This window comes from Sinohyriopsis cumingii, chromosome 16 (genome assembly GCF_028554795.1).
Source record: "Sinohyriopsis cumingii isolate HCF-2022 chromosome 16, ASM2855479v2, whole genome shotgun sequence".
Taxonomy (NCBI): Eukaryota; Metazoa; Mollusca; class Bivalvia; order Unionida; family Unionidae; genus Sinohyriopsis; species Sinohyriopsis cumingii.
This window is the reverse complement of record NC_142976.1, coordinates 65,822,070-65,831,103: the sequence shown is the minus strand read 5'-3', so window position 1 is coordinate 65,831,103 and position 9,034 is coordinate 65,822,070. Positions and strand designations below refer to the sequence as shown.

The window sequence follows — 9,034 nt, the reverse complement described above, 5'->3', positions numbered from 1 at the left end:
AATTTCATTATCAAAATTCACGAAACAGTATGGAACGTGTAAGTTTCATATTAATTTCGACTTGATCATATTGTAATAAATTTGGAGTATGCGCTTTGGTTATAGCGCCCCGTTTTAAGGAATTCTTAGATTTGTGTGATTACTTGTCTGATAATTGGAATTTGGTGCAATATAAATATTCCTTTGCCCGAAATAATTGGCCAATGACTAGGAGCAAACTTCGCGGAGTAAAGTGTTAGTGAGTCTCCATAATGCCATGGTTCACTAGTAGTGAATTGCGACCAAAACCGAATGAATGTCCCTTTCGTAAAATAGTACATATTAAAATCTAGTGGTATACATTGGTAGCGTGACTGCAAGGACAGCACTTACGGTATTAAACCGGTAAATTACACAAGGGCATAAATAAAAAGGGACTTGGCAGAGACCGTTTATGTCGCCATGCGGGCGAATATGGTGCAGTTATATCGGCGAAATGTGCCTGGAAAGCATACATTGACTGGCCTAAGGTGGCGGAGTTAAAATAGTTCCCATTGTTAGGGAGTACTCATATATGTTCTAAGGCGTGAACGGTTGGTGGTGCGGAAACATAATGAAGCCAAAACACGCAGATGTACGGTTGATAGATAGTTGACAGTTTGGTTTATCCGTGGTCTTGCATTTAATTAGAGGAAAATTTAGGTATAGAATGGACACGTCGGGCTTTCTGATTTACAACTGAGGTTGTATGGAAGTCTTTGGAAAGTCGGGGAAACTTATGACTTCTAGCGAGAATCGCGCCAGGGTTTGACAACCGCTCGGTCAAGTAAATACCCGTGTGCGTGTAACAGTATATATTTGGCAGGTTGTGAGCTCTGTGGTCTTGCATTGATTAAAGTAAAATTTATGCATATAATGGACACGTTGGGCTTTATAATTTACAACTGAAGTTGTATGGAAGTCTTTGTAAATTTGGGGTAAACTTATGACTTCTATCGGGTATCACGCTAGTGTCTGACAACGCTCGGTCAAGTAATGACCCCTGGCTTGTAATATATTCTGCATTTCAATTTAGCGTAAATGTGTTCTTGATTATGTTACTTTGCCGTATAGAACAATTAAAAAAATTTAAATCCAGCGATGTTCGGGAGAAGAGAAATATCCCCAACTCACAACGCATACGGTTGAAATGTATTTCAAAGAAAATAAGTACCAGTAAGGTTTTTTTTTTTTTTTTTTTTGCTGTTTTTGTGAGGGAGGGGTATTTTGAGACAATATACAAAGAAATTTCAGTCACAGCACATTAACGTAACACAGAAATATGCCAATATTCTCTCACTGAGCATGTTGCCTATGTAAGCAACTACACCATACACCAATCGTTTTCTTATAAGTTCATAATATCTGTAGAGCGCCCCCTAAATAGAAGTGACGTGTTTTCAAAAACACCGAAACTTACAACGTTTAGCTGCCACTCGACTTTTTCCAACATGAACTGGTCCCCATCTTCGCTAGCCAAGGTTCCGATATGTTAACCCAATTTACACCTTGGCGGATCGAGCAGATATATTAGTGCTTTGTCCTAGGGACATTGACTGGATTTCGTGAGTTGCCTCCCTTGGGATGTAATGCCAACTAATCAATAGCGTGTAACCGTGGTACATTGTAGATGGGCCGAAAAGGGTGGAGGCAATTTACTTCAAAAGGATTCTTTGGAAGTTTAACATCGAAGGTATGACAACGTACCAAAGAAAAGCCATTACAGGTGTATTTGAGTGATGTGTATTTGTACAAGCACAGACCGACAGTGTTAAACTGCGTATGTATGGGTCGATTTAAGTTGTGTGCTCCTCTTGTCTCGATCATCTAGGAACAGGTTCAAACTTGAACAATTTAGGTTTGGTAGGATGCGGTGGTTTTCCTCTGCATGCAATTAAATTCACACGCCCAGAGCACACAAATGCCTGCTCCATCCGCCAAGGTGTAGATAGGCTTAAGATATGGAAACCTTGGCTAGCGAAGATGACTGGTCGCCTATAGTAACTTTACGTAAAATGACACATATTGGTGGTAGCTTCATAGCGGCCGTGAACCAGGTTAGATCAACCGAGCGGATGCGAATCAACGAACTACTTGTTTTTATTTGCAGCTTCTCAGTCACTGCAGTCTCATGTGAATGAGATCTCCACTGTCCTACGTGAAGCTCTGAAAGCGACCGCTTAGGGGCCATGTTCTGGAGACCTTTGAATTAGCCAAGGGAAATGCCGCTTTCATACAATTTCAAAAAGTAAACCAAATCGTTGGGAACACATTGATGAGCTTCTGCCGTACTAATCAGTCTCCCAAACGCCAAGGTAAAAGCCTTCATCTGATTGGCTGATAAAATTAGCGATTATGCTAATAACGTATGTCACCGGAACATGACCCCTAAGCGGTTCTTCTCAGAGCTTCACGTGGGCCAGTGGAGATATAATTGTAATCAAATTGCGGTCACTGCGCAGTTGGAGTGGCCTCGACTTTTTCTGTCACGAAAGTACGCTTCAGATGTATGCCGGCGCAGTAAAATCACACATTTTGTTATGCCTAAATGTCTCCGCAAGAAAAGAAACGTATTCTATTCGGACTACCTATATAACGGCATGTGGCGCAGAATGCATCTAGACGAAGAACCATTGATGTAAGTGGAGAATAAAGAGATCTACGTTTTGGTCACCTTAACGACCGTGTTTGAATGTTTAAAATATTGTAAATGATTCTTTTGTTCGTGTGGTTTCAAATTAGGCTATATGGCAAATGAAACTCATGCTAGCAACGTAATTTTAATAAGGTTTTTATGTGTATGTTTATTTTATTTTTGACATCCTGGAATATTTCCCCACCGGCAATAAAGGAAGTTAACTGCTCCAACGTTTTGCAACGTTTTCCCGCTGTGCACGGTTATGCAAATGTACATGTACCTCTCCTTTAAATGTTACGTGAAAATGCATTTAATAAGGAAATTAACAGGTATGGTATATCGTACTTGCTTCGGCAGTACATATACTAAAATTGGAACGATACAGAGAAGATTAGCATGGCCCCTGCGCAAGGATGACACGCAAATTCGTGAAGCGTTCCATATTTTTAATTTCATTATCAAAATTCACGAAACAGTATGGAACGTGTAAGTTTCATATTAATTTCGACTTGATCATATTGTAATAAATTTGGAGTATGCGCTTTGGTTATAGCGCCCCGTTTTAAGGAATTCTTAGATTTGTGTGATTACTTGTCTGATAATTGGAATTTGGTGCAATATAAATATTCCTTTGCCCGAAATAATTGGCCAATGACTAGGAGCAAACTTCGCGGAGTAAAGTGTTAGTGAGTCTCCATAATGCCATGGTTCACTAGTAGTGAATTGCGACCAAAACCGAATGAATGTCCCTTTCGTAAAATAGTACATATTAAAATCTAGTGGTATACATTGGTAGCGTGACTGCAAGGACAGCACTTACGGTATTAAACCGGTAAATTACACAAGGGCATAAATAAAAAGGGACTTGGCAGAGACCGTTTATGTCGCCATGCGGGCGAATATGGTGCAGTTATATCGGCGAAATGTGCCTGGAAAGCATACATTGACTGGCCTAAGGTGGCGGAGTTAAAATAGTTCCCATTGTTAGGGAGTACTCATATATGTTCTAAGGCGTGAACGGTTGGTGGTGCGGAAACATAATGAAGCCAAAACACGCAGATGTACGGTTGATAGATAGTTGACAGTTTGGTTTATCCGTGGTCTTGCATTTAATTAGAGGAAAATTTAGGTATAGAATGGACACGTCGGGCTTTCTGATTTACAACTGAGGTTGTATGGAAGTCTTTGGAAAGTCGGGGAAACTTATGACTTCTAGCGAGAATCGCGCCAGGGTTTGACAACCGCTCGGTCAAGTAAATACCCGTGTGCGTGTAACAGTATATATTTGGCAGGTTGTGAGCTCTGTGGTCTTGCATTGATTAAAGTAAAATTTATGCATATAATGGACACGTTGGGCTTTATAATTTACAACTGAAGTTGTATGGAAGTCTTTGTAAATTTGGGGTAAACTTATGACTTCTATCGGGTATCACGCTAGTGTCTGACAACGCTCGGTCAAGTAATGACCCCTGGCTTGTAATATATTCTGCATTTCAATTTAGCGTAAATGTGTTCTTGATTATGTTACTTTGCCGTATAGAACAATTAAAAAAATTTAAATCCAGCGATGTTCGGGAGAAGAGAAATATCCCCAACTCACAACGCATACGGTTGAAATGTATTTCAAAGAAAATAAGTACCAGTAAGGTTTTTTTTTTTTTTTTTTTTTGCTGTTTTTGTGAGGGAGGGGTATTTTGAGACAATATACAAAGAAATTTCAGTCACAGCACATTAACGTAACACAGAAATATGCCAATATTCTCTCACTGAGCATGTTGCCTATGTAAGCAACTACACCATACACCAATCGTTTTCTTATAAGTTCATAATATCTGTAGAGCGCCCCCTAAATAGAAGTGACGTGTTTTCAAAAACACCGAAACTTACAACGTTTAGCTGCCACTCGACTTTTTCCAACATGAACTGGTCCCCATCTTCGCTAGCCAAGGTTCCGATATGTTAACCCAATTTACACCTTGGCGGATCGAGCAGATATATTAGTGCTTTGTCCTAGGGACATTGACTGGATTTCGTGAGTTGCCTCCCTTGGGATGTAATGCCAACTAATCAATAGCGTGTAACCGTGGTACATTGTAGATGGGCCGAAAAGGGTGGAGGCAATTTACTTCAAAAGGATTCTTTGGAAGTTTAACATCGAAGGTATGACAACGTACCAAAGAAAAGCCATTACAGGTGTATTTGAGTGATGTGTATTTGTACAAGCACAGACCGACAGTGTTAAACTGCGTATGTATGGGTCGATTTAAGTTGTGTGCTCCTCTTGTCTCGATCATCTAGGAACAGGTTCAAACTTGAACAATTTAGGTTTGGTAGGATGCGGTGGTTTTCCTCTGCATGCAATTAAATTCACACGCCCAGAGCACACAAATGCCTGCTCCATCCGCCAAGGTGTAGATAGGCTTAAGATATGGAAACCTTGGCTAGCGAAGATGACTGGTCGCCTATAGTAATTTTACGTAAAATGACACATATTGGTGGTAGCTTCATAGCGGCCGTGAACCAGGTTAGATCAACCGAGCGGATGCGAATCAACGAACTACTTGTTTTTATTTGCAGCTTCTCAGTCACTGCAGTCTCATGTGAATGAGATCTCCACTGTCCTACGTGAAGCTCTGAAAGCGACCGCTTAGGGGCCATGTTCTGGAGACCTTTGAATTAGCCAAGGGAAATGCCGCTTTCATACAATTTCAAAAAGTAAACCAAATCGTTGGGAACACATTGATGAGCTTCTGCCGTACTAATCAGTCTCCCAAACGCCAAGGTAAAAGCCTTCATCTGATTGGCTGATAAAATTAGCGATTATGCTAATAACGTATGTCACCGGAACATGACCCCTAAGCGGTTCTTCTCAGAGCTTCACGTGGGCCAGTGGAGATATAATTGTAATCAAATTGCGGTCACTGCGCAGTTGGAGTGGCCTCGACTTTTTCTGTCACGAAAGTACGCTTCAGATGTATGCCGGCGCAGTAAAATCACACATTTTGTTATGCCTAAATGTCTCCGCAAGAAAAGAAACGTATTCTATTCGGACTACCTATATAACGGCATGTGGCGCAGAATGCATCTAGACGAAGAACCATTGATGTAAGTGGAGAATAAAGAGATCTACGTTTTGGTCACCTTAACGACCGTGTTTGAATGTTTAAAATATTGTAAATGATTCTTTTGTTCGTGTGGTTTCAAATTAGGCTATATGGCAAATGAAACTCATGCTAGCAACGTAATTTTAATAAGGTTTTTATGTGTATGTTTATTTTATTTTTGACATCCTGGAATATTTCCCCACCGGCAATAAAGGAAGTTAACTGCTCCAACGTTTTGCAACGTTTTCCCGCTGTGCACGGTTATGCAAATGTACATGTACCTCTCCTTTAAATGTTACGTGAAAATGCATTTAATAAGGAAATTAACAGGTATGGTATATCGTACTTGCTTCGGCAGTACATATACTAAAATTGGAACGATACAGAGAAGATTAGCATGGCCCCTGCGCAAGGATGACACGCAAATTCGTGAAGCGTTCCATATTTTTAATTTCATTATCAAAATTCACGAAACAGTATGGAACGTGTAAGTTTCATATTAATTTCGACTTGATCATATTGTAATAAATTTGGAGTATGCGCTTTGGTTATAGCGCCCCGTTTTAAGGAATTCTTAGATTTGTGTGATTACTTGTCTGATAATTGGAATTTGGTGCAATATAAATATTCCTTTGCCCGAAATAATTGGCCAATGACTAGGAGCAAACTTCGCGGAGTAAAGTGTTAGTGAGTCTCCATAATGCCATGGTTCACTAGTAGTGAATTGCGACCAAAACCGAATGAATGTCCCTTTCGTAAAATAGTACATATTAAAATCTAGTGGTATACATTGGTAGCGTGACTGCAAGGACAGCACTTACGGTATTAAACCGGTAAATTACACAAGGGCATAAATAAAAAGGGACTTGGCAGAGACCGTTTATGTCGCCATGCGGGCGAATATGGTGCAGTTATATCGGCGAAATGTGCCTGGAAAGCATACATTGACTGGCCTAAGGTGGCGGAGTTAAAATAGTTCCCATTGTTAGGGAGTACTCATATATGTTCTAAGGCGTGAACGGTTGGTGGTGCGGAAACATAATGAAGCCAAAACACGCAGATGTACGGTTGATAGATAGTTGACAGTTTGGTTTATCCGTGGTCTTGCATTTAATTAGAGGAAAATTTAGGTATAGAATGGACACGTCGGGCTTTCTGATTTACAACTGAGGTTGTATGGAAGTCTTTGGAAAGTCGGGGAAACTTATGACTTCTAGCGAGAATCGCGCCAGGGTTTGACAACCGCTCGGTCAAGTAAATACCCGTGTGCGTGTAACAGTATATATTTGGCAGGTTGTGAGCTCTGTGGTCTTGCATTGATTAAAGTAAAATTTATGCATATAATGGACACGTTGGGCTTTATAATTTACAACTGAAGTTGTATGGAAGTCTTTGTAAATTTGGGGTAAACTTATGACTTCTATCGGGTATCACGCTAGTGTCTGACAACGCTCGGTCAAGTAATGACCCCTGGCTTGTAATATATTCTGCATTTCAATTTAGCGTAAATGTGTTCTTGATTATGTTACTTTGCCGTATAGAACAATTAAAAAAATTTAAATCCAGCGATGTTCGGGAGAAGAGAAATATCCCCAACTCACAACGCATACGGTTGAAATGTATTTCAAAGAAAATAAGTACCAGTAAGGTTTTTTTTTTTTTTTTTTTTGCTGTTTTTGTGAGGGAGGGGTATTTTGAGACAATATACAAAGAAATTTCAGTCACAGCACATTAACGTAACACAGAAATATGCCAATATTCTCTCACTGAGCATGTTGCCTATGTAAGCAACTACACCATACACCAATCGTTTTCTTATAAGTTCATAATATCTGTAGAGCGCCCCCTAAATAGAAGTGACGTGTTTTCAAAAACACCGAAACTTACAACGTTTAGCTGCCACTCGACTTTTTCCAACATGAACTGGTCCCCATCTTCGCTAGCCAAGGTTCCGATATGTTAACCCAATTTACACCTTGGCGGATCGAGCAGATATATTAGTGCTTTGTCCTAGGGACATTGACTGGATTTCGTGAGTTGCCTCCCTTGGGATGTAATGCCAACTAATCAATAGCGTGTAACCGTGGTACATTGTAGATGGGCCGAAAAGGGTGGAGGCAATTTACTTCAAAAGGATTCTTTGGAAGTTTAACATCGAAGGTATGACAACGTACCAAAGAAAAGCCATTACAGGTGTATTTGAGTGATGTGTATTTGTACAAGCACAGACCGACAGTGTTAAACTGCGTATGTATGGGTCGATTTAAGTTGTGTGCTCCTCTTGTCTCGATCATCTAGGAACAGGTTCAAACTTGAACAATTTAGGTTTGGTAGGATGCGGTGGTTTTCCTCTGCATGCAATTAAATTCACACGCCCAGAGCACACAAATGCCTGCTCCATCCGCCAAGGTGTAGATAGGCTTAAGATATGGAAACCTTGGCTAGCGAAGATGACTGGTCGCCTATAGTAATTTTACGTAAAATGACACATATTGGTGGTAGCTTCATAGCGGCCGTGAACCAGGTTAGATCAACCGAGCGGATGCGAATCAACGAACTACTTGTTTTTATTTGCAGCTTCTCAGTCACTGCAGTCTCATGTGAATGAGATCTCCACTGTCCTACGTGAAGCTCTGAAAGCGACCGCTTAGGGGCCATGTTCTGGAGACCTTTGAATTAGCCAAGGGAAATGCCGCTTTCATACAATTTCAAAAAGTAAACCAAATCGTTGGGAACACATTGATGAGCTTCTGCCGTACTAATCAGTCTCCCAAACGCCAAGGTAAAAGCCTTCATCTGATTGGCTGATAAAATTAGCGATTATGCTAATAACGTATGTCACCGGAACATGACCCCTAAGCGGTTCTTCTCAGAGCTTCACGTGGGCCAGTGGAGATATAATTGTAATCAAATTGCGGTCACTGCGCAGTTGGAGTGGCCTCGACTTTTTCTGTCACGAAAGTACGCTTCAGATGTATGCCGGCGCAGTAAAATCACACATTTTGTTATGCCTAAATGTCTCCGCAAGAAAAGAAACGTATTCTATTCGGACTACCTATATAACGGCATGTGGCGCAGAATGCATCTAGACGAAGAACCATTGATGTAAGTGGAGAATAAAGAGATCTACGTTTTGGTCACCTTAACGACCGTGTTTGAATGTTTAAAATATTGTAAATGATTCTTTTGTTCGTGTGGTTTCAAATTAGGCTATATGGCAAATGAAACTCATGCTAGCAACGTAATTTTAATAAGGTTTTTATGTGTATGTTTA

The 9,034-nt window shown here is 40.4% G+C and overlaps 2 non-coding genes across 2 annotated transcripts; both read left to right on the top strand.

The window, feature by feature from the left end:
* Nucleotides 1-2,997: 2,997 nt before the first annotated feature.
* LOC149780629 (U6 spliceosomal RNA) lies at nt 2,998-3,104 on the top strand. The gene has a single exon (XR_016415265.1). It is a non-coding gene; the product is annotated as a U6 spliceosomal RNA (small nuclear RNA).
* Nucleotides 3,105-6,102: 2,998 nt separating this feature from the next.
* LOC149780628 (U6 spliceosomal RNA) lies at nt 6,103-6,209 on the top strand. The gene has a single exon (XR_016415264.1). It is a non-coding gene; the product is annotated as a U6 spliceosomal RNA (small nuclear RNA).
* Nucleotides 6,210-9,034: the final 2,825 nt, after the last annotated feature.